Raw genomic sequence first — 23,850 nt, 5'->3', positions numbered from 1 at the left:
GATTTTAGGTGGGGTTTGGGAGACGGCAGGGTCTGGACAGGGGGTGCAGGCTCATTAGAAAACAGCATGTGTAAGAAGAGGTGGCCGAGCTGGGAAGACGGTCCCTGGGGTGGCTCTGGGGACGGAGGAGAGGCTGTTCTCCCCTGTCTCCAGGGGGCTGGGATGAGGGCAGAGGAGACCCCCCTGTGCTGTGCAAACCCCTGCCTTGGGGGATGAGGGGAGGGACCTTGAGAATTTTGTCAAGTGGTCGGTTACCAGTGAGATGGGCAGAAGCCAGACAGAGGTTGAGATGCCAGCAGGTGGTGGAAACATAGAAGGCACAATGCAGACCAACTGTTAGGCGGTGGGGAGAGAGCCCACGGGCCCAAGGAGGGGGCTTGTGTTTGAGACGGGGGACAGCCTGCCCGTGTTCCTCCTCGGCCAGGTTGCAAAGGGACCGGAAGAAAGACGTCAGCCCAATGTGACTCAACCGCCAGCCTGCAACGCTACCCTGCGGCGAGAGAGACTTTGCAGGCCTCTCTCCCTGCAGGCAGGCCTGAGCTCTCACCCTGGGGCCTTTGGGAGCCCCCACCTCCCCAGGGACAGCAAGACCTTGTGTGGGCTCCCCTCCCCCCGAGGGTGTGTGGCTGCACCTGCTGGCTTCCCACATCAGCGGCAGCCCCCTGCCCTCCCGTGTGGGAGTCCAGTGACCGTCCGGCAGAGGAGAGGGAAGGATACTTTCTTCTTGGCCTTTGATGGGAAGCATCGGCTGCCTCCCGCGGGGTTTGCCCAGGGTGGGTTGGGAAAGAGGTTGTAGGAGGGCTGAGGCTTGGCAGGAGAGAGTTGGGGGCCCCGGGCCCTGGGGCGTGTGCGTGCGTGCGTGTGTGAGAGAGGGAGAGGGGGGGTGCGGTGTGACCACTTCCCTTCCCTTCTGCTGCTGCTGTGAGCCACATGAGGGTCTCAGGCATCACAGGGGCATCACGTGGGCATCACGTGGGCATCCCGGCACTGCAGGGTGGGTGACACCCTCGGACCGTGCTCTACTCCCAGTGGGCCCATTTGGAAGTGGGAGCCTGACCCAGCTGTCCCCCTGTGGCTTTCAGAATAGGACCCTGTGGCAGGACAGCTGACCAGTGCCTCCAGCTCCCTGGCGGCTCCCCCAGGGAGGCCAGTGGGTGAGCAGCACCCACTGGTGGAAATGGTCTAGGGCATCCTTGTCAGCAGGGGACACCCCCCCCCCCCACCACTCCACTGCACGGCCTCCTGGTGCCCAGTAGGGGGGCTTCCTTGGCTTTGTGGGCAAAGGTTGAGCTCAGAGGGGGCTTCCTTGGCTTTGTGGGCAAGGGTCGAGCTCAGAGTTGGACAGTTCGACTTAGATCCCCCTCGTTGGGGCTGGGAGGGATCCTCTTTGCTGCTCCTGGACCCGAGAGTTTCCTTCTGGCCCGGAGCGTCCGTTTCTTCGTTCCTGCGAGGAAGCTCCCCCCTTCCAGTGGGCCGGTCGGGACTGCAGGCCGTGTGAGTGTCCTGGGGCCGCTGCGACAGAGGCCTCACACAACAGAAACCTGTGCCCCTGCAGCTGTGGAGGCCGCAGGCCTGGGGACAGGAGTGGGCGGGGCTGGCTCCTCCGGGAGGCCCCTGGGGAGTAGGGCGCCCTCGCTCAAGAGAAAAAAGGATGCATTAAACTTGCTTTTTTTTTTTTTTTTTTCTGTAAATACTTTTTTATGGCATCAAACACACAGGATGTGAACTTTACCGTTCGAAAGACTTAGCACATTCACAGTGTTGTGCAACAGCACCATGATCTAGCTCCAGAACATTCTCATCAGCTCCAAAGGAAACCCCATGTCCATTAAGCAGTCAGTTCCCACTGCTGCCCCCGCCCCCAGTTTGGCAGCCTCAATCTGCTTTCTGTCTTTATAGATTTCTTTTCTAACCAGTGAAGCTGTTTGTGACTTTGAAGTCAGTAAGCAAAGGCAGGATGAGTCGTGGTTGGAGCGTGGAATCCCTGGGCTCACAAAGGCCAGGGTTTGGGGTAGCTCAGCCGGACCACACGCTCCTCTCCCTCTCTCCTTTCTTGGGGTCCCCGCCTGGGCTCCCGCCGCCCCCCGCCATTCTCCACTCTCTCCCTTTGCAAATGGCCCCAGTACATCCGCCGAAGGGGGACACTGGGATGTAGAGACCGGTGGCCTCAGCGATATCTTCCAGTAAAGACTACGGTGGGTCCCCTCAAGCTGTGCCCTGCAGCACCCCCAAAGTAGCCACACCCCCGCTGTTGAAAAGGAGGTGCGGGGCTACAATAAAACGGTCTACGTAAACAGCTGTCCAAGGGTCTGGTGTAACCAGGGTGAAATCGAGAATGTCCGGGACGGTAGCCGTTTGCAACGTGGCTAGTCCAAGCTGGGGGTGGGGGGTGGGGTGGGGGGGGGGGTCCCGTAAGTGCACGGTGCACGCTGGACTTCATAGACTTCAGTACGGAAAGCAGAACGAATGTAAAATACCTAAAAAGTGTTTATGTTGATGACATGTGGCGTTGATAATATTTTGGCTCCATTAAGTGAAATATATTACGCGTCACCTGCTTCTTAACGTTTTTCAACGTGGCTACTGGAAACTTGAAAATTACAGACGTGGGGTGCTTATCGGGGACCTGCCTTCTGTTTTCTGCTGGCGGATCAGGCGGGGAGCCCTGCAGGCTTCAGGCTGTTCCTCTAGTCCAGGGACCCCCTCCTCCTGTGCTCTGGAGACCCCCATCGGGTGAGCGATGAGTGAGGGAATATGTGGAAAGCACCCGGGTTGTCTCCTGGGCCAGAGGTGAGCAGGGAGGGGAGGAGGTAGGGCAAGGGGCGGCCTCGGAGAGCGTGAGGTTTGCCCACGTGTGGCCCAGGAAGCGGTGGTGGGCCCTGGGGGGCAAAGCTAGGTCAGGGGCAGAGAAGGAGCTTCTGAGGGGAGTACTGAGAAGGCGGCCCTCTGCCCACAGGACAGGTGCAGAGTGGAGGTGCATATCCAGGCTCCTTGTTAACCTTCACACCCGGGACAGGAGTCCACCCTGGCATCCTTTGTCCATGGTTCTTGGAACTGTCCTTCGGGGCCCCGGTGACAGGGGCCCAGCAGGGTGGGCAGGGGGTGGGCAGGAGCCACCCCCTGCCCACCCCTGACTCCCCATCCTAGGAAACCACCTTCTTGGAGGAAAGAGAGGCGTCAATTTTGAGTGGCCACTCTTCCTGATTCTGGTCGTCCTGTCCCACTTTAGTTCTCGTGACTACAGTTGATGCGCCCATTTTGCAGGTGGGGAGGGCCCGAGCCCGCAGGGTTGGGTCATGAGCCAAAGCTCTCTCCCGGGAAGGGGGCCTGATTCTGGCGTCCGCCTCCGAGGTCCGCGTCTCAGATCCACGACCGTCCTCCCTCCCGCCGTGATGGGAACAAGATCTCCGGACACGCATCCCTCCCCTGGACGCTCCCCGTCTTTGGCCAGGCGCCCAGAGACCACGGCGGCGGCTGTGCACTCTGCGTGGGGTGGGGAGGGGAGGACAGCGGCCCCCTGAAGCCTTCATGGTTCGGAGTCCGTGGCCATCAGGGGTGGGCAGTGCTTGGGCTGGTGCTGCTGGGGAGAGCTGGCTTCTGAGGAACCCCAGGGGGACCAGCTGGATGTGGCCGGTTTGCCAGTGTGGCCAGTGGGTGGGCGCCGGGGGGCCTCGCCCACCAGCCACGTGGGGGGCATGGGAATGGGAAGGAGAGCCGACCTCGGGAGTGGGTCTGGGCCAGCTGGCCCTCACACCACCTTCTCAGGTGTCCCTCAGGGCCCCTCTGCACTTGAACGACTCACTCCCCGCCCCTGCAAATCCCCCCAAAACCCGCGGGAGCTCTCTGCTAGTGGGGAGGAGGCCTGGGGCTCCCTTGGCCACTCCAGCGCCTGGGAGTGACTCACTCAGGGGTCAGAGGTCGTGGCACGGGATGGGTCTGGCAGATCCCAGCGTCCAGGCCCAGCCCCAAACAGGGTGGTTCCCAAGCTCCTCCCTCTGGGGGACCACCTAGCCCATCCCCCCTGAGGGTCCCAGCACCACACCAGGCTCTGCGGGGGAGGGTGACTCATTGCCAGGGCCCTGAGGGCTGTAGAAGCCGAGGCTCCGGGAAGAAAGAAAGTGCTCAGGGTGAGCTGGCCCCGCCCGTACCTCCCCGCCCCGCCCGGCCCCAGTTCCCCTTCTCGAGGCTTCTCCCTGGGGGCCGTCTCCACCACGGCGCGCTTAGGCAGTTGAGGCTTTGGCCCTTGACCGCTTTCCTGGGGGAGGTCTGCCGACCTGAGGGAGCCCGTCCGATAGCCTGGGTGTGTTATCTGAGCCGGCCGGGGGTCAGGACCCGTTTGGGGCTCACCTGGCAAAGGGAGGGGGGTGCTGGGCGGGGCAGCAGGGACCGAGGGCGCCCCCGGGCAGTGTCAGATTCCCGGCACCACCCTGCACTCCCGTCCCGCCCGCCTCCCCCGGGCAGGACCGTCTGGGAGGAGGGGACTCTGCGGGCGCCCTGACTTGTGGCCGGGGCGGTTGGGACTGGACGTCCAGGTGAGCCGTCTTCCCTCTCTCCCTCCTGGAGCTCTTTCCTGGGGGACCCTGTCGCTTTCCTGGAGGCCGGCTCGGAGGCTCGGCTCCTTGGCGTTTCTTACGCACCGAATGCACCCCGGTTGGTTTCGGGCCTGCAGCCGGGCGCCCCTTCTCTCCCCCGCCCCCGACTCTGCTCCCCTCGCCCTGCCCCCGAGCCTCCGGGCTCAGGCGGTCCCTCCTACCTCTGCCCGCGCTCTGGGAGGCTCCTTGTTCCGCGGCCACAAAGCCCCTTTGATCCTCTGCTCGGCTCCGAGCCATGTGACCCGGTGGGCGGGCCGCGCTCTCCGGCAGCCAGCGCAGCCCGACTCAGCTGCAGGGGTGAGTCCTCCGCTCCCTTTGTTCCTTGCGGCCTCGCACCGGCGGTGGCCGGGGGCCCTCAGGTGGTGCGGCCGCCCGGCGGTCCTCCGACGGCCCGGTGGCGGGGCCGTGCGCGGCGCCTCCCCGGGGGTCCCTGTCCCCCACCCGGGCCCGGCCCCTGGGTCCCCGGGAGAGGGGCGGCGGGAGCTCGGTCTCCACGCGGGGCCCAGATTTTCGGCCGCGGAGCAGGAGAAAAGGGCTTTGTGCGGCCACAGCTATCTCTTTGTAAATATTGGGCCAGCTAAGCCGAGTGGCCAGGTCCTTCCCGCGGCGGGGAGTTTCTCGCAGCCGGTTTCCCATTCGCGGGGGGCTTCCCTGGCTTCCAGGAGGCCCGAGAGGCACTCGGATTGGCCACCGCTGCCTCTTAAAATCGTTCCGCACAGATTGTCAGCCGTTGGGGCGGGCGGCTGGGAGGCTAGCTTCGGCAGACCCTGGACATGCGGGTGCCCCATCTGGTATGGGCGTGGGGGACCCTGCCGCGCTGTCTCCGGGTCCTGGGGGCGGGGGGGGGGGTGGGCGTCTGGAAGGCGGCTTGTGCCCGGAGCATCCTGGGGGGCCGATGCCACTCCCTGTCAAGGAACGGGGCTGTGGGGGGGGGTGGAGTTGAGGGAGGGGCTCCTCGGGGACGAGGCTTCCAAAGAACTTTCCAGCCGAGACGATGGGAAATCCCCCAGACTCAAATCCCACAGCCAGCCGGGCGAGTCCCCCCCGCCCCCCTCGTGCACCAGCGCTGGGATGGCCGGGGTGCTTCAGAGCCTGTGCCCTCTGCTCCCAAAACTTCATCCCACTGTCCCCTGGGGATCGACTCAGCCAGTCCTGGTGCCCCTCTGCTTCCTCTCTGCCAGGAAATCTGCCTCTTTTGTCAGAGGTTTGGGGGAGCATCTCTGCTCACCAAAGAGAAGTTTGGAATTCCTTTCCTGGAGGAAAATGTGCCGCCCAGGCAGTGGGCTTCTGGCGGTAGGCATAGCACCCTAGTAGGAATTTGGTTTGGAGCCCGCACAGAAAATCCCGTTAGGCAAGGACAGAGAAAAAGCCCCCCATTCCCTTCTAATCCCTTATGTCCCCTTCTAATCCCTTCTAATCACGTGCGGGTTTCCCACCTCGTTCATGGGCGCTTGGCCTCCGTGGGTGTTTACATAAATGTCATTTCTCTTCTGGCTGGCTCCCCGTGGCAACCCAGGGGGGCTCCTTTTCAGGAAATAGAAAGCAGAATGAGTTTGTTGAACCATTTGGGGCTGGAGGACCAGTGTCTGTGTGGGACCTCTTTGGAAGGGTGGGATGCTTGCTTCTGTCCCTTTGGGTCTCCTTCGGGCTCAGGTGAGATTTCGGAGGGAGGCCTCTTCTGCGGCTGACCCGTTTTAACGTCTGCGTTGTCGGTGACCCCTCCTGGGCATCCCCACTGCCCCCCCCCCACCCGATTATTTCCGTGTTGGGGCACCTGCCTCACTAATGTGTCTGCTGGTTTCTGTCTGTATTTCTGACAGACTGCTCCGTTTGACTGGCACCGTGTCAGGGACGGTGGCCAGTTCAGCTGGCGTGTGGGGAGGGCCTACTCTGTGTGGGGCACGGGGCGCTCTGAGACGTGGGGAGGGGGCAGCCACAAGGCCCCGCCCACCCAAGCCAAAGACAGCCCAGGTTGGGGCCCGTGGGTCATTCCCTGAGTGCCCCAAGCCTCGAGAACAGGGTTCACGGTGGCTTTCACCCCAGAAGCCCCGCACCCCTTAAGGCAACCAGAGTCTCTGGGCTGACCTACCTCCCACCACCCCCTCCCCTCGTCCCCAGCCACGTACCCTCCCCACTTCCTGTTGTGTCATAGCCTGAGCTGTTCTTGTCAGATAGGATGAGCCACATTCCCTAGGGGCCTTCAGAAAAGGGGAAGACCCTATCTGTAAGAAAGCACCCCCGCCAGCCTCTAGCCTAGCTTCCTGTGTTGTCAAAGGCTTAGGAGCTTCCGTTATCCGATGCCCCCTGCACATTTAAGGCTCGGGCCAGCTTTCCCAGGCCACCCAAGGGGTTCTGGGCTCCCTCCTGCTCTCCTTGGCCAGGTGCACAGGAGGGATGACTTTATTTCAGGGCTGGTGATCTCGGAGATCACCACTGCCCGCTTCCCCGCAGCCGAGCTCTCCGGGAAGATGCTTCCAGCAGAAATCACAGCCCTTGGCCCAGACTCATCCCCAGACTTCTGCCTTCCAGCGGCAGGCTTTGATTTGTTTATTGAGAGCCATCCTGGTTCCTTGGACAGGTAGGGACCTGCTCTCAGGCCCTCAGTGGAGCCTTGCGAGGCCTTCCCAGGAACGCTCCCCAGGGTGGCGGGCAGTGAAGTCATCTGTGCGGGCCAGCCCGTTCTCTGAGGAGCAGGCTGGGAAGCCAGGGGAGGCCCACAGCTAATGATAGGCCTTCCAGCCTGCCCGCCGTGGCTTGTCCCTGGGCTGGGGTGGGTGAGTGGGGTCCAAATGCCCCGTCCTCTCTTTCTCTGTTATCATCACCAGGAAGGGCCGGGCCGCCGGGCCCAGGAGTTCCGAGTTCTGATTCTAACTTCGGGCCCTTGCCCTCTGGACCAGCCCGTTCCCACCTTGAGAGCAGAATTGGTGCTCAGCCCTCAGAAGCTGGTTTCCAGGAAGAGGGTCTGGGCCTTGGTTTGGGGGTCTGCAGCTTCTCACAAAGGGTCTGAAAGGCGAGGGTGAGCCCGTCAGCTCACTCCCCTCTTCCTGGCTGGTCCAACTGAAATGTGATTTTTAAACGTTTTAGTTTAGCTGGATCGTGGCAGAGGCACCCCCAAATTTCTTGTGCCTCTTCTGAAGCTGGGGGTGGGGGGGCCACCCTTGGGGAGATGTTGGCTCCCGAGCAGCCAAGGTGGCCCTCGGAACCCCAGCTCCAGGCTGGGGTTGAGTCACTGACACTGACCCTGCGCCCCCCGCCCCCACACTTGGCCTTGGGGAAGGAGAGCTCACCAGGCATTGATTTCCTCCATTTTGCACCTGGCTTGCAATCCCCACTTCCAGGACCTGTGTCCCCAGAGGCCTGCCAGCCCCTGCCCTGCCCTGCAAATGCCAGGCACCGAGGGCCCAGTCATCTGGACGGTCATTGGAGTGTCCTTGCTGATGTCCCCAGCAGAGTGTGTCCTACCTCCCAGATACTTATCTTCTACCTTATCTCCCAGGCCAGGTTCTAGGTGCCTGTCACCAGGCCTTTGACGTTGGGACCCCAGATAAGATTTTCCTAGCTCGGAGCGGGACGGTGATTTCAAATTCACTCTCCTGCGTGGAGGACCCCCCCCCCCACACACACACACACACACACCGGATGGGGACATTGTGTCCTGTCTTTCCCTAGACTGTGGACTTGTGTAGAGATTGCATTTTATTGATCTCTGTCTCTGGGCCCCCGGACTTCCCAGGAGCTTGCTCAGTTAACGTTTGAATGCATGCACAGTCAGCACGGTTTGCCCAAAGCTTTTCATCTTTTGTCCAAATCCTCTGGTTTCTGTATGACCAGCTCCAGCGAGCCTTATGAGAACAGCCCGTGGCCCTACTGTCTTTATATGTGCTCTCCTTGGAGTGTTTCTTTTCTTGGGGATCTGAATACATCCTCCCGGTGCAGGGGACTGGACCAGATGGCCCGGCCCCCACTCTGTGCCCTGGTTCCGGGGAAGTAGGGGACTGAGGACAGGATCCACGTTGCCACCTGTTGGCGGGTGTCAGCTGTGGACTCCAAAGACCCATGACGGGAGGGGGGGGGCAGGGCCCCCCCTGGGTCGGAGGGACAGTCGCTGCTGTTTTGCAGACCACATGCTCTGCTAATGCAGGGCTGGGCCCTCCAACAGGGCCCGTCCTGCTGACCACAGTTGACTCCGGGCCCGGTGTGCGGAGCCCTCTGTCTTCCTCTTGGAGAATTTATTGAGGTGATGAGGCTGCCTCATGCCCTACATGACAGGTGGAAACTGAGAAAGTTTCTCTTTGGGGAAACACGTAAGTTTGCCTATTAGGAATAAGTTTATTTATTACAGAATAAATGAGTTTTTTAAAATTACTTCTTTTTCACAGAGAGACAGAGACAGAGCGTGAGCAGGGGGAGGGGCAGAGAGCGAGAGGGAGACACAGAATCGGAAGCAGGATCCAGGCTCCGAGCCGTCAGCACAGAGCCTGACCCGGGGCTCGAACTTACGAACCGCGAGATCCTGACCTGAGCCAAAGTTGGACGCTCAACCGACGGAGCCCCCCCGGGCGCCCCCAGAATAAATGAGTTTTAAGCTGATTCCTTGAGCCACTTCTGCTCCAGGCCACCTCAGCCCAAGGCCGGTTTGACCTACGTCGATCCGAGTGCCCTCCTCACCGCCCCCCCAGAGCCCACCTGGCCAGCCGAGGGGCCGCTTCAGGCTTCCTCTGTGCTGCTGAGTAGTGCCGAACAAGCCTTGTTGGCACCTTCCTGTCGGTCTTCCCACACGTCCGGAATGTTCCAGTTCAGGGCAGAAGCCCGTTGTGCCCTCCTCTGGTGCTTTCCTCCCCATCTTGGAGGCAGATGCCAGGACGAAGGCCTGGGAAGCAGGTTGCTCGGCCCCACGGGTTCAGTGACTTACCTGCTGATGCCAGATTGGCAGCACTGGAACTGGGACCCCCCCCCCCCCCCCCCGCCCCGGCTTCCCATGTGTCCCCTACTCAGGTGTAGAGTGAGCCCTCCCCCAGTCCCCTCTTAGGGCCCCAGCGGGCGGAGGCCCTTGGAGGCAGGATGTGGGGGCCGTTCCGAACCAAGGGAACTCGGCACCCAGGTGAGGCTCCCAGCGAGGCGGGCGGTGACTCTGGGTGGAAGCCGGGAGGTTGAGGAACAGTGAGGAGCCTGGCGGAAGTTCCTGTGGAAGGTGAGGGGGGAGGCGGGCAAGGGTGGGGCGGCCAGGAGACCCCTGTCTTTCTTTGGTGGGGACCTGGGCCCAGGGACTGGCCCCACCTCTGTTAACTTGGCATCAGCCGGCCACCTATGACCGGGTCAGCGTTTCCCGAGGCTCCCGACCAGCCCCCACATCTGCTTTGTCGACCTGCTTGCTCGCTGGGAGAGCAGCCCGCTCCCCAGATTCCGTGAGAGGATGGACATTGCCGGGAGAGCTTCACACGTGGGGCCAGGGAACCGCCTGGTGCCTGCCGTGCACCTGTCGACGGCCCCGCGGCCTTACACATGTGCCGCGTCACCTCTGAGCCGCCGTCCAGTTTCCGGAAGGCGTACCGCTTCACAGGGTCAGCACGGAGGTCCGAACCTGGACGGGGAGGTGCCAAGTGCGTGTAACCCCTCGCCTGCCGTTCTCATGAGTCCTGACCTTGAGGCGGCCCTGGGCCGAGCAGAGTAGGGGGACCCACGAGGCAGGCCTTCCAGAAGCTTCCATCCCAGTTAGGTGGCAAGTACACATCAGCTTGGGTGGCTCCGTCAGTGAAGCGTCCGACTCTTGATTTTGGCGTGGCTCAGGAGACCGAGCCCCGCGGCGGGCTCTGCGCGGACGGCGTGGAGCCCGCTTGGGATTCTCTCTCTCTCCCTCTCTCCCCCTCCCTGCTTGCGTTCTCTCTCTCAAGAATAAATAAACATTTAAAAAGATGCACCAGCTGTAAGATGAGAGGCTCTAGGAAGGTGTCCTAGGACCTGCCGGGGGTGGGGTGGGGGTGGGGGGTCCCAGGAAGCAGCTACTTTGCAACTGGGACTCAGCAAAGGTTTCAGGGCCCGGAGTGTTGAGATGCTCCCTCTGGGCTCTTTGGAATTTCACTGGAGACACAGAGGAGAGCAGCTCAGGGGCGGCTGGGGGCGCGGGACCACAGGGGAAATTTCCGGGAACATGTGGGGGTGGGGCAGGGCTGGGGGGTGTGGTGCCCACCTGTCCACATGGAGGTGGCACCCCGCACACGGCACCCCTCAGCAGGTGCCTGCTTCCTGCTTCCTGCTTCCTGCTCTTCCTGCACAGAGTTCCTCAGCTGACCTTTGCCATCCTTCCAAAGGTCTTGGCTGCCTCCCCAGCCTCCCGTGTGCCGACGGCCACTTCTGTCTTCATTATTTCCTTATACATTTGCCCAGCAACGCGTTTTGGACACCACTCAGCAGGAAGGTGCAGAAATGCTTCTGGGCCTGAAACCCAGGCCTGGCCTGCTCACATCTCCTGGGGCCCATCGTGGGCCCGTGGGAGGATGAGCCAGTGGCCTCTCCCTGCACCTGTCGGCTGCTAGATCCCAGACTGTGGGGGAGACGTGTGAGTCAGGGATGGGAGGCTGGTTCTCCGAGGTCCCCCGTGTTTGTGGGGCGGTTGGGGTGAGGACAGCCCTACCGCGTGTGCCGCCCTGAGCTGGCCCCTCGCCGTGGGGTTCCCCGGGGACAGCTGGGGAGTAAAGACCTAACGAACGCCACGGGGCACTCGGAAACTCAGGCGCTAAAGTCATAATTAAACCTTGAGCCACCAGAGACCTCCCACCCCACCCTCTCTGGGGCCTTTGCCGCCCCGTGAAAGCGGGGCTTCGGTGAATTCTCTAGGACTTGTTTCCACGGAGGCTCGTTCGGCAGCATCCTTCGGGTTTGGGACGGGACAGGGCGAAGCTCGGGCCTCTGACAGATTTGGGGTGGGTCGTGCCAGAGATGGCCCAGGATATCCGGCGGCCGCCCCCGGCAGCTGCTGGCTCCTGCCATCATTTCCGCTGGGTCGGCTGGGCCTGCGCAGAAGACTGAACACCTGCCCGGTGTGTGCGTGTGCGTGTGTGTGGGGGGGGGAGTGCTGAGTGGGTTTTCCCTTGTCCCTCCTGTCCAGAGACCGTCTGCGGTTGCTGATTGGCTGCGTTTGAATCCCAGTCTCCCCTCCCTTCAGGTTGAGGTTTTGGTTTCCTGCTGTGTTAAAGGGGGCTCCTAATGAGCACCAGTGGGGTCAGGAGCAGAGAGGGCAAGGCGGGGGGGGGGGGGGGGTGTCGCAGGGCCAGGGAGCCTGCCAGCGCCCCCACTCGCTGGGCTGCAGAGTTGGGGGGCACCTGGAGGCGGGATGTTGGATCGGTGCTGGGAGCTGGCCACGGACGAGGACACAGGGAGCAGGCTACCTGTTATATTGCTGTTGTTAGGAGCTTTATCGAGATGCACTTCGCACGCCGTTAAAATTCAGTCGTCTAAAGTGTGCCATTCAGAGGTTTTTAGCGCATCCCAACGTTACCCAGTCATCACGACTAATTCCAGAACATTCTCATCATCTCAGAAGAGACCCTGTTCCCACGAACAGCTCCCTGCCCCCAGCCCCTGGCAACACGAAGCTGCCTCGTGCCTCTATGAATTTGCCTGCTTTGGGCGTTTTATAAATGTGGAATCAGAGAGGACAGGTGGCTTTTTATGCCATGGTATCTTCAAGGTCCACGTGGTATTAGGGGTCAGCGCTTGGTTCCTTTTCCTGGCTGAATAGTGTTCCACGCGGCGGTCCCCGTCCTGTGCTGCTTATCCCTTCATCACTAGCCGGGCATCGGGGCTGTTTCTGTTTTTCAAGTCCTGTGAATCATGCAACACTCGATGTTGGTGCCCGTGTCTTGGTGCGGACTTGTGTTTTCATTTCTCCCCGGAATTGCCGGTCGTGCGATAGTTGGTTCGCCAGCACGGGTGGGGGCGCGCCCTGTGTCCCCGGCGGGGGGAGGCGGCGGCGGGGAGGGGGCAGTCGCTGCGTGCTTCTCTCTCTCCTGCACTTTCCCCCATGACCTGTCTTGAGTCTGTGTCTGGGCGATTCGCCAGGGGTCCTTTTGTTTCCTTTTGCATCCAGCGGTGAATGGGCTGGATGGGTTTGGGGGTGGGGGTGGGGGCACAGAGAAGCCATTCGGGTCTGCAGCTGAGTCCTGGAGCCGACTTCTGGTTTCCGTGGGCCCAGAACTAAGGAAGGTTTGCGTGTCTCTTCTCGTCCTCTTCTCTCCTCTCCTCTCTTCTTCTTTCCCTCTCCTCTCTCTCTCTCTCTCTCTGGAAGGTTTGCATGTCTCTTTTCTTCCCTTCCCTTCCCTCCCCTCCCCTCCCCTCCCCTCCCCTCCCCTCCCCTCCCCTCCCCTCCTCTCCTCTCCTCTCCTCTTCTTTCTCTCTCCTTCTCTCTCTCTCTCTGGAAGGTTTGCATGTCTCTTCTCTTTTCTTCCCTTCCCTTCCCTCCCCTCCCCTCCCCTCCCCTCCTCTCCTCTCCTCTCCTCTCCTCTCTCTCTCTCTCTCTCTCTCTCTCTCTGGAAGGTTTGCATGTCTCTTTTCTTCCCTTCCCTTCCCTCCCCTCCCCTCCCCTCCCCTCCCCTCCCCTCCCCTCCTCTCCTCTCTCTCTCTCTCTCTCTCTCTCTCTGGAAGGTTTGCATGTCTCTTTTCTTCCCTTCCCTTCCCTCCCCTCCCCTCCCCTCCCCTCCTCTCCTCTCCTCTTCTTTCTCTCTCCTTCTCTCTCTCTCTCTGGAAGGTTTGCATGTCTCTTCTCTTTTCTTCCCTTCCCTCCCCTCCCCTCCCCTCCCCTCCTCTCCTCTCCTCTCCTCTCTCTCTCTCTCTCTCTCTCTCTCTGGAAGGTTTGCATGTCTCTTTTCTTCCCTTCCCTTCCCTTCCCTCCCCTCCCCTCCCCTCCCCTCCCTTCCCCTCCCCTCCCCTCCTCTCTCTCTCTCTCTCTCTCTCTCTCTGGAAGGTTTGCATGTCTCTTTTCTTCCCTCCCCTCCCCTCCCCTCCCCTCCTCTCCTCTCCTCTCCTCTCTCTCTCTCTCTCTCTCTCTGGAAGGTTTGCATGTCTCTTCTCTTTTCTTCCCTTCCCTTCCCTCCCCTCCCCTCCCCTCCCCTCCCCTCCCCTCCCCTCCCCTCCCCTCCCCTCCTCTCCTCTCCTCTTCTTTCTCTCTCCTCTCTCTCTCTCTCTCTCTCTCTCTCTCTCTCTCTCTCTGGAAGGTTTGCATGTCTCTTCTCTTCCCTTCCCTTCCCTTCCCTTCCCTCCTCTCCTCTCCTCTTCTTTCTCTCTCCTTCTCTCTCTCTCTCTCTCTCTCTCTCTCAGCTTCAGCAGTGAACTCACGCAGTGTGAGAGAGGAAGTGGGTGGAGGGAGTGGCTGGGTTTTGTGTGACCCCCTCCTCCTCCCTCTCCCCCTTCCCCTCTAGAGGAAGCTGAGGGAAAGGAGGACTGGGGTGTGGGAGCGGCCTTTCTTTTTTTTTCCTGAGAGAACGCGCTCCCTCTTCCCCCACCGGCCTTGGCCCCGGGGAGACCTTTCCTTCCAGGGAGGGTGGAGGCGCGGGGGGCTGCCTCTGGGGTCCAGGGAGGGGGCGAGGGCCGCAGCATCATCTGCAGGGAGCCACTGAAAAGTGAAGTGAAACAAACCCGTGTCCATTGTCATCTGAAACCACCGCGTGAGCGCAGAAAGCCGAGGCCCTTTGCCCCGCCTGCACCAAGGCGCCCGCTCCCCCCGCAGCCCGAATTGAGCGCCCCGGGAAGGGCCCACTTGGCAGGGCCGGGAGCGAGCGGTCAGGCCCGGGCCAGGCTCCCCTCCTCCCGGCCCGCAGCTGGAGGGCCCTCTGTGCCGCGCCAGTTCACAGGCAGAAATTACCATATGAATGTGGCTCCTTCCCGGAGCCTCGGGGCGGAGGGACCTGGGAGGGGACCTGGGAGGCGACGGGCTCCCACCCCCGTGGCCTCCACAGCTGCTGCGATCTCAGGGAGGACGCCTCAGACGGTTCCCATCTGCCGGCAGGTACCCCGGGGGGTGTGTGGAGGGTGCGGGGCCGCCTGGGGTCTGCCTGCGGGCAGGGTCCCGTGAGGGTGGGACCCCCCAGACTGGTGCGCTCCCTAGTTTAACTTCCTTCCGTCGTCACCTGTGTAAGAGCCCTGTCGATCTTGTTATTTTGGTCTCATTTCGAGAGTCGCGGCCGCCGGAAGCCCAGGATCCCGAGTGATAAAGCAAGTTTGAGCGCTTTGCAGACTGTGCAGCGCCCAAGCCCAGCCCAGCCCTGGGGGTCAGCGCTGCTCACTGGGCCCAGGCGGCCCCTTGCGTCTGCGGTCCAGGCTGAGCCCCTGGGCCCCGGGACTGGGTATGTTTCCAAGACTGGTTGTGTCAGAGTTAATCAATTCTCTTTGCCAGTTCTAACCACTCTTCAGCCCGGGCTGGCGGCAGGTCACGTGTAGCTGCTGGACCGCAGATTAGGGGACAGCAGGAAGAGTCACCCTTGGGCTATGAAACTAACCGACTGACCCTAGTTCCCAGGAGGGCATGTCTTCCGGGGTTGCCCGGTGACCGACAGCCTGGTCCCTCCACGCTGGGGACTCGCTTGTCGCTGTTGCACTGGCCAGGCCATCTGCAGCGGTGGGGAGCGGCTTGGGACAGTGACCGGGGTGGTCTGAGCCCCTGCCCACCGGCATGCCTGCCCCAGGCCCAGTCTCTGCCCACCTCTCCTCCTCTGGGCGCCCTTCCCCCCCATTTCCTGAGCAAAATTTCCTGAATGGGCAGGAGCTGTCCTCGGAAGCCCGTCCATCCGTCCATCCTTCCTCTTCGGTGCTTTGTGGCTCCAGAGGACGACAGAGACTGGAAATGGTTAACATCCCATTCCCATCCTGCCACACGCCGAAGGCTGTGGGGAAGCCCGTGGGAGAGGATGCGGGCCAGCAGTTTGGGGCCGGGCCGAGAGGCGCCACCCGGCTTGGCCAGGGAGCAGGAGCCGGCCCCTTACAGTGTTCTGGGAAGAGAGGAGGAAGGAAGGGTAGCGAGTTTCTACTCGTTCGTTCATTCACTCACTCACTCATTCATTCATTCATTCAACAACTGGGGAAATGAGGGGTTCCTCCAGGAGCAGAGCAGGAGAGAACCTCTGTGAGGAGCCTTGTTTGCAGAGCTGGTAGGAGCTGGGGAGACAGTCCATTCACCCAAGCTGGAGAGCTGGGTATGGGCTTCTGTTTTCTGTACAGCTACTCAGAGCACTGACTGGGCACTGTTCCCGTGTGCTTCGTAAACAATCTTGTTTGATTCCCCCAGCGCTCTCGGGAGGCAAGCAGTGGTATTGTCCCAATCTACACAGAAGAAAATGGAGGTGCAGAGAGGTTAAGTTCCTTGCTCTGGGTCACACAGCGAGCGTGATGGTGGGGGGTGAGGGTGGAGGGCAGGCATGGTGATGGCTTGGGTGGTGGGGGCCGCGGGGAGGCAAGCTAGGCCGCCACCTGCAGGGATGTTGGGCTGGAACTGGGAGGACTTTGGGACAGATGGTTGGGTTTGGGTGATGGAAGGGGAAGGACCAAGGCTGGGCCCCCCCCCCAGATTTGTAGCTGTGATAACTGGACGCCTGGAGGTGCCATTTACTCACGTGGAGGGATTGGGGGGCGGCCTGGAGGGTCAGAGTTCAGTTTGGGGCACGTTGGGTCTGAGACCTCCAGACTTCACTGGGCAGGGGCCACAGATGCTGGTGCCGGTGGGGCCTTGGGGCATCTCCGCTGAGCTGGGACGGACTCAGAGGGACGGTCAATTGGCATCAGTGTGTGAACCGGACAGAGGTTGGCCTGTGACGCTCAGGGGCTGGGCAGAGTCGCCTGGAGAGGGTGTCCAGCCGGGAGCCGGGACTTCCAGGTGGAAGGAGAGCCAGCAAAGAGGCTGAGCCCCCCAGCAGCCTCGGACAGAGGAAAGGCAGCGGAGGCCTGCGCGGCTAAGAGAAGAGAGCGTTGCAGGAAGGAAAAGACTGACTGGGGTGCTCAGGGCTCACTCCCTGCAACGTGGGGTGAGGGGTGACCCCTCAGTACTTTGTTCCGCAGAGGCCTGGCAGCCGTGTGCACTCAGAACCGCCAGTCCAGAAGTACGCCCCAGCTTCACCCCTCATTGCAGACAGGAAATGGGCTGTGCCCGCTTCTCTCTGGTGTATGACCCAGCCCTGGGCTCGCGGGGGTCTGCACCCTGCCCGCGGCCAGCGTGGCCCCGCCCCCCCCCGCCCCGCCCCGCCCCCAGGCGGTGCCTCAGGGGTGATGGAACGTCCGCCCCGAGGGGTAACTGGGCAGCTGTCCCTGCACACGGCTTTTTCCTGGGGAGGGCCCCGGGTAGAGGGGTGGCTGGGTTTCTGAGATTCCTCCGATGGGCGGGCTGTCCGTCCCACGTTCCCCTACTGGCTTCGGATGTGTCCTCAGAGTTCACAGGGCCTTTCTTGGGCTTGTCCTCGGAACGAGTGGCTCCCGTAGGAGCGCCGGGGAGCAGTGGAGTCTGGGACCTGTGGAATCGGAGCGGCCCCGCCGGCCGGGGGGACGCGGTCCGAGTAGGAGTCCTCGCTAGTCCTCAGGCCCCGAGCCCACGGCTTCCAGAACCTCTGCTCTCCTGAGCAGGAAGGACCCAGAGGTGGGAGAGAAGATGACTCCAGCTCTCTCGCCACTCCTCAGCCCACAGCCAGAGCGACAAAGGGATGGGGGACCTGATTCAAGAGGGTCCAGGGCGGCTGACTCCCTGCCTCAGGGGTCATCTGGTCAGGCTTCCTGCCCAGGAATGTGGCCCTCCCTGCATGGCCCCCGCGGGCCACAGTCAGCCTCCTGTAGCACCCTGGGCACGAGGGAGATCTTCTGCTTAGCTCCTGGCTGGCGGGGGGGGGGGGGGGGGGGTACGAGGGGGGGGGGTCCTGTGGCCCCTGGGGAGCCCTGTTTCCTCAGATGACTTCATCAGCTGGGGGAGGCGGGACCTCCAGCGCCCCCAGCCTCTGTCCCTCTGGTGAGGATCTGCTGACAGTCCTGCTGATAGAGGGGACAGGGGGAGGGGAGGCCTCCCTCCCTCCTTAGCGGGACATCCCTGATAAGAGGAAATTCTACCCTGTGACAAATGGCCAGTGTCCACCCATCCATGGGGGGAGAATCTTTTCTTTCTGCTTTTCACTTGGCAAATATTTGCCAAGAACTAACGGAATCTCTGTGGTCAGCCAGCCCCTTCAGACCCGGTGGGCGGGCTGGCCCGGGGTTGGATTCTGGGTTTGCTTTGGGGCGGGGACCCGTTGTGCTGGAAGGTTCTCTGGGGTGGGAGGAGGCTCTGTGTTTTGGGGGGGGGGGGCACAGTCCCTGATCCTGTGAGGCCAGTGGGTAGTGGAAAATGAAATAAAAAATGAATCCTTGATGTGGGGAGTCGAAGGGCTCAGCCCTGGCCCTGGCCCTTCTGCAGGCTGCTTTTTAGGAAGCGAACCATGCTTGCAGCCCGGAGCCTGCCCTGAGCAAAGCCCGGGGTCTCCGAAGGGCCGCCCAGCCCAGCTGAGAGCTCCCTGGAGGAGGAGAAGGAGGTGGCCGGGCCGCCAATAGAGAACAGAAGAAGGCCTCTTCCAGAAGCGGGTGGGGCGGCATGGGGAGAGAGGTGGCCGCTGTCCAAATCTGACTTCGCCGACTCGGGCCAATTGAAACCGTGTTGGCAGAAAGGGAGAGCTTCTTGAGATTCCTTCCTGCACAATAGAGGAGAAGCTTGCTTGAACGCGTTTGGCGGGAGAAAAGCCAAGCCGAGGAGCCTTGGCGGGCAGTGAGAGTGGGGGAACCCCCCTCCCCGCCTCCGGGGCGCCTCGGGCCCCTGAATGAATGAATGAATGAATGAATGAGTCGGGTTGGGGTGGCACTGTCCCTGCCGTGTCCCCTCCCGGGTCCGCAAAGGGCATGGGGTCCTGGGAGATGTTTATTCATGCACACTTCCCCTGAGTCTCCTCACACAGAAGCTTTAGAACTGGAGTTTCGGCCTCCTTGGAAAAGGGAAGGAGGGCCGAGGGGGGGAAAAATGCAGCCCTTTGCATTTGCAAATCCCTCCTTTCTCCGGAGAGGCTCCAGCCTCTGAGCTCCGTTTCTAAAGCAGAGTTTCAGGCCAGAGGGCAAAGTCTCAGATTTCTGGCAGCCCCGTTCCTGACCAGACTGTGACGAGCCGCTTCCTGCCCCGGACAAAGTGTGAAGTGTAATTTGATGTGGAATTACTTCTCGAATTAGATGAGGCCTGCGCGCTTTTCCGATTCCGTCCTCGATCCCCACCCGCACAAATTTGCAAAATTCGGCCATTTGTATTCAGTGTTTACATCTTTAGAAGGGGACAGGAAGTTCCCCTGCGACATTTATGGGGAGTTTGTAACAGCCCCGGTGTAGGTGAATGGGGGGACCCGAGGAAGAAGGAGCCGAGTGAATGGGAAAGGATCCTGTTTTCAGAGCCCCGCAGGAGTGACGCCCCGTCCGGAATGACACTGTTTCTTCTCGCTGGTCCTTGCTGCAGCTTGGGGAGGGAGACCCCCTGGCCATCAAATATTTGTTGAGTGAATCTACATTGTGGTCCTGGTCCCCTAGGGCCCCGGGATATTTTTCCATGATTATTGTTGACAGCCATTTCTTTCTTTTTTTTTTTTTTTTAAATTTTTTTTTCAACGTTTTTTTTTTTTCCTTTTTTTTTTTTTTTTTCAACGTTTTTTATTTATTTATTTTTGGGACAGAGAGAGACAGAGCATGAACGGGGGAGGGGCAGAGACAGAGGGAGACACAGAATCGGAAACAGGCTCCAGGCTCCGAGCCATCAGCCCAGAGCCTGACACGGGGCTCGAACTCACGGACCGCGAGATCGTGACCTGGCTGAAGTCGGACGCTCAACCGACTGCGCCACCCAGGCGCCCCGACAGCCATTTATTTCTTTGACGTCTCGGTCCGGGGCCTTTCTGCAGCCCCCGAATGTGGGTGTGTCTGGCCCCACGGACTGGCCATTCTCTTTCCTTCACCTGTATTCCCCAGGTTGGCTAAGAATAGCACCTCCCTCCCGTGTCACTGATACCAGAAGTGGGGAGTCATCTTGGAGGCCCCTGTGAATTTTGTCAGTTCCACCTGGACCTGGGGCGGCCTCTAGGAGCTGGGGTTTTAGGATGAAAATGGGCATTTTGCTGCCTGCTCGGATGGATCCATCTGGGAGCTCTGACGGGGCCCCTGGCGGTGGGGGGGGGGGCCTCTGCGGTACCAGGGTTCTCCTACATCAGCGCCCCTGCCCTGGAGTCCCCTGGAATCTGGGACCCCCACACTGCTCCCTGCAGCTGTTTTAGAAGAGCTTGGCCAACCAGGCTTGGCCTTTGAATGACTTTATGAAGTCATGAAGATTAAAATCCTAATGCCCTTTGGGGCACCTGGGGGGGCTCAGTCGGTTAAGCGTCCAACTTGGGCTCAGGTCACGATCTCGCGGTTCATGGGCTCAAGCCCCATGTCAGGCTCTGTGCGGACAGCTCGGAGCCTGGAGCCTGCTTCAGATTCTGTGTCTCCCTCTCTCTCTGCTTCTCTCCCACTCACGCTCTGTCTCTGTGTCTCTCTCTCAAAAATAAATAAACGTTAAAAATAAAAAATAAAAAAATCCTAATGCCCCGTGAGAGGCCTGGTGGGTGCCTCGCTAAACAGGATGGGCGGCTCCTGGGAGGAGAGGGGGCGGCGAGAGCTTCAGTCCCTGCCCCAGCGGCACCTGCTCGGGCTCCGCTGTCGGGAACACACCGCTCCTGCTTTTCCGTGGTGCTGGAGGACCTGGCCTGTGGGGTCACCCTCCCTGCTTTCAAACCCTGGCTCTGCCGTCCGTCCACTCGCGCTGGGTCATAATAAGTCACAAAAGCGGGCCTCAGCTTCCTCATCGGAGATTTGGGGGTAATGCCCGTCGCTCGCTTACCCGGTCCTTGTGCCGTGCACGTCACGTGAGTTAGTGCAGGTGTGGCATTCACGGTAGCACCCAGTGCCTGTTGAGCCCCCGGGAGACCTCGGCTGTTGTGATCAGCGCCTCCCTTTGTTCCCTCGTTCATTCGGCATCGCGTTGTGGACCTGCCTCGTGCCAGGCACCGCTCTAAACGTGGCAATACACGAGTGAGCGTGGCGGATGAGGGCACGGGTTTCCTGACTGTCACGTCGGGGGACGCGTGGGGAGAGGAAACCACACACAGCGTTACTCAGTCACTGTGGAGACACCTCCGAGGCTGGGTGTGGGCTCAGCAGGAGAGCAGCGGGGACAGGCCAGGAGCTGCCGGACTGGGCAGCCACCCAGGGAGGAAGACGGGAGGGAAGGAGCAGCTCTGGTCACTCCGGGCACTACGTGCATTGGGTCCTCGCCCACCTTCAAGAAGCCTCTTTGCGGGGGGCAGGGGGCAGGGGCTGACTGCGTCCTGGCCACGGGCTTCGGTGCTCTGCTGGGGTCTGCAGATGTCCCCTCAGCCTTCACTGCAGCCTGTGCCACTGTCCCAGAGGGTGGACTCCACGTGCTTGTGGGGGGAGGGGGGGCAGCCGTCCCAGAACCCCCCACTGTGTGCGCTGTTCTGCGGTGAACTTGGACTGACTGCTGGGTCACCTGGGCTAGGGCGGGGTGGGAGACAGAAGGCTTACGTGTCTGGACGTGTGGTTTCCTCCAGGAGAGAGGTCTGGGGGCTTTGGGGCAGGAGGAGTCCCTGGTGCCCTGGGAACCCCGACATCTGGCCCCGAGTGGATCTACATGGATCTCCTTGGTGACTCTGGTTCCCTTTGTCGGCCGTTGGGTAGCCTTCCAGGCATCCGTGGACCGGTTGGCCTTGCTTTCTGCCCAGGCGCTGTGGGTGGTGACTGAGCAAGGCACATTCAGACACCGGGATCGGTGACCCCCGGCTCCAGGAGCCAGGCACGGAGAGGATCGGGGTGAGACAGGGGAGTGGCATTGGCTTTGCCCCGAGAGCGTTGTCCTGAGAGCCTGGTGCCCTGTGGATGCCCCTCTCCCGCTGGGAGCAGAGTCAGGCAGTGGCCCAGGGTCCGTGGCCCCAGTAGAGCCACATCTACATTTGACAGCTGATGCTCGGGGACGATGGGACTCGTGGGGACCGGCAGCAGGCCGCCAAGGGGGGACCCCGGGGTGTTGGCTTCCCCATCAGGCCTGGGGTGCCGTGAGGGGCTCCAGAGGTGTCCCAGCCCGAAGAGCTGCGCCCACAGCCCTGGTGGTCCCAGGGAGCTGCAGGCGACCATCCGATCCCGTCATCCTTGGCCGGCCCTGGGCGGGGGGAGAATTTGTCACTCGGCGCCCAAGTCACAGCCCCGGCTGCGGGCCCACACAAGAGCGAGGTCGCCGGTTGGGGCTGGGCGGAGCCCTGCGCTTCCTTCCTGCTTCAGGGCCCTGCCACCCAACTCCTGAGAAGAGGCCACCCAGCGGGCACCGGTGCTGAAGGAGGGGGCAGGCGTGGCGGGGCTTCCCCAGCAAGGGAGCGGTCAGTGGGCCAGGGCTCAAAACGGGGACCAGTGGAGAGAAATTGGCAAGACTTCCTCCCAACTGGCCTGCCTCCCGGCCCCCCCCCCCGCCCCACTCGTGGGCACTCGTGGGCCCAGTAGGGTTCTTTTAAATCCAGCTCCCCAGGCAGCCTTTTTGCTTTCCTTTCTTAATATGACAGTTTTATTGAGATCACAGTTCCCCCATCGCTCGAGCCACCCGTTTAGAGCGTCCAATTCAGTGGCTCGTATTCACAAGCTGTCATCTCCGTCTGCATCCAGAACATTTTCATCACCCCGAAAAGAAGGCCCCTGCACATTAAGCAGGCACTCTCCCTCCCCCAGCCCCTGGCTGCGCGTGCCCGCTTTCTGTCTTCATGGATCTGCCTGATTCTGGGCATTTCACATAAATGGAATCGTACGTGTGTGACCTTTGGCGACCGGCTTCCCTCACGGAGCGTAATGTCTTCGAGGTTCGTCCGTGTCCTAGCAGGTGGCAGGATGACGTCACGGCCTTTTGTAGTTAACGTGCCACTGATATCCACATGTTGTTTTTCCGCCCGCGTCCTGGTGGGTGTTTTGCGTATTTCTAGAGAGCCACTCTCGGGGCTAGGAGTCAGGGGTGCCACCCCAGCAAGCCGCGGCGTCAGGGTCCAGGGGCTCTCGGAGCGGAGAGCAGTGGCAGGGGCCGTGTGCTCAGGAACCACATGTGGCCCGTTTTCCCAGGTGGGCAGTGCCAGCAGGGTAGGGGACCGGCCACAGGCCACGGGGAGCTGGGGCCACGACCCGAGGCCCCTGGCGCCTACCGTGCGGTCTGCAGGGGATCACCGCGCCTCGCTCTGACGACAGGATGACCGTGGCACTCCTTGCCCGAACCACAGCCTTGCTGATGGTCGGCTGGCTTCTCTTCCTCAGGAGGCTGGATGCCCAAAAGAATTCAAAGCGGGGACTCAGATCCTTGCACAGCCGTGATCGTAGCAGCGTTATTCACGACAGCCAAAACGGGGGGGGGGGGGGGGGACGGCGCGAGTGTCCGTTGACGGATGAATGGATAAACAGAATGTTATCAGGCAGCAAAAGGAAGGAAGGTCTGGCACCTGCTACGGCAGGAATGGGCTGTGAGGCCGTTAGGCTCGGTGAACAAAGCCAGACACAGGAGGACCGTGCCGAATGGGGCCCCTGGAGGAGTCAGATTCACAAAGCCAGAAGGTCCACTGGAGGTCCCTGGGGGAGTGGGGCGGGACTTAGTGTCTGGTGGGCACAGAGTTTCTATCCAGGATGACGAAAAGGTTCTGCCATCTGATGGTGGTGATGCGTCACGTCATTGTGAATGCTGCTGAACCAAACAGCGAAACATGGTTTAAACGGTCAAAACTTTACAAAGGAAATAATTAGGCTGGAGGAAAGCATAAGCCCGTGTGTAGGGTCACCTCAGCCTGTGTGGTCCCTGGCCTTCCTTCCATCGGGGAGATCCGGTGGCATGGAGGGCAGTGACTTCGCCCTGGGCCTGGGAGCCTGGGGGCAGAGCTGTTGACCCGAAGCTGCCTGGAAGGGGGTGAGGCTGCCCCAGGGAACATTCCATCCTCAGAGGAGGGGAAAGACCCGGGAGGGCGGCATAGGGAGGGCGCGGCAGCTTGTCCTCTCTCTACATAGCCTCCTGGCCGAGAGGCAGCCAGGAACAATGAGAAAAGGCAGGTGGTGCTCTGTGGCCTTGAGTAAGTTACTTAACCTCTCTGAACCTGACTTTTCTACTTTTAAAATACGCGGCTCCCTTTAGCTCACGAGGGTGCAGTGAGTGTCATCTGGG

General features: G+C 61.2%; 1 protein-coding gene across 8 annotated transcripts in view; it reads left to right on the top strand.

Annotated features, from left to right (window-relative positions):
- SEPTIN9 (septin 9) overlaps positions 1-23,850 on the top strand; it is a 148,850-nt gene that overhangs the window by 110,695 nt on the left and 14,305 nt on the right. The window contains exon 1 of one of the 8 annotated variants that reach the window (XM_058704512.1): positions 4,204-4,300. The exons of 4 other annotated variants lie outside the window; for them this stretch is intronic. The gene's annotated coding sequence lies outside the window, so the exon portion shown is untranslated. Of the gene's footprint in view, positions 1-4,203; positions 4,301-4,395; positions 4,533-4,749; positions 4,890-14,342; positions 14,593-23,850 lie in introns of those variants that run through there. 3 more of the 8 variants (XM_058704511.1, XM_058704513.1, XM_058704514.1) reach the window with 3 other exon arrangements.

Source organism: Neofelis nebulosa, chromosome 16, assembly GCF_028018385.1.
Source record: "Neofelis nebulosa isolate mNeoNeb1 chromosome 16, mNeoNeb1.pri, whole genome shotgun sequence".
In the NCBI taxonomy this organism is placed as follows: domain Eukaryota; kingdom Metazoa; phylum Chordata; class Mammalia; order Carnivora; family Felidae; genus Neofelis; species Neofelis nebulosa.
This window is presented reverse-complemented; position numbering and strand designations above follow the sequence as displayed.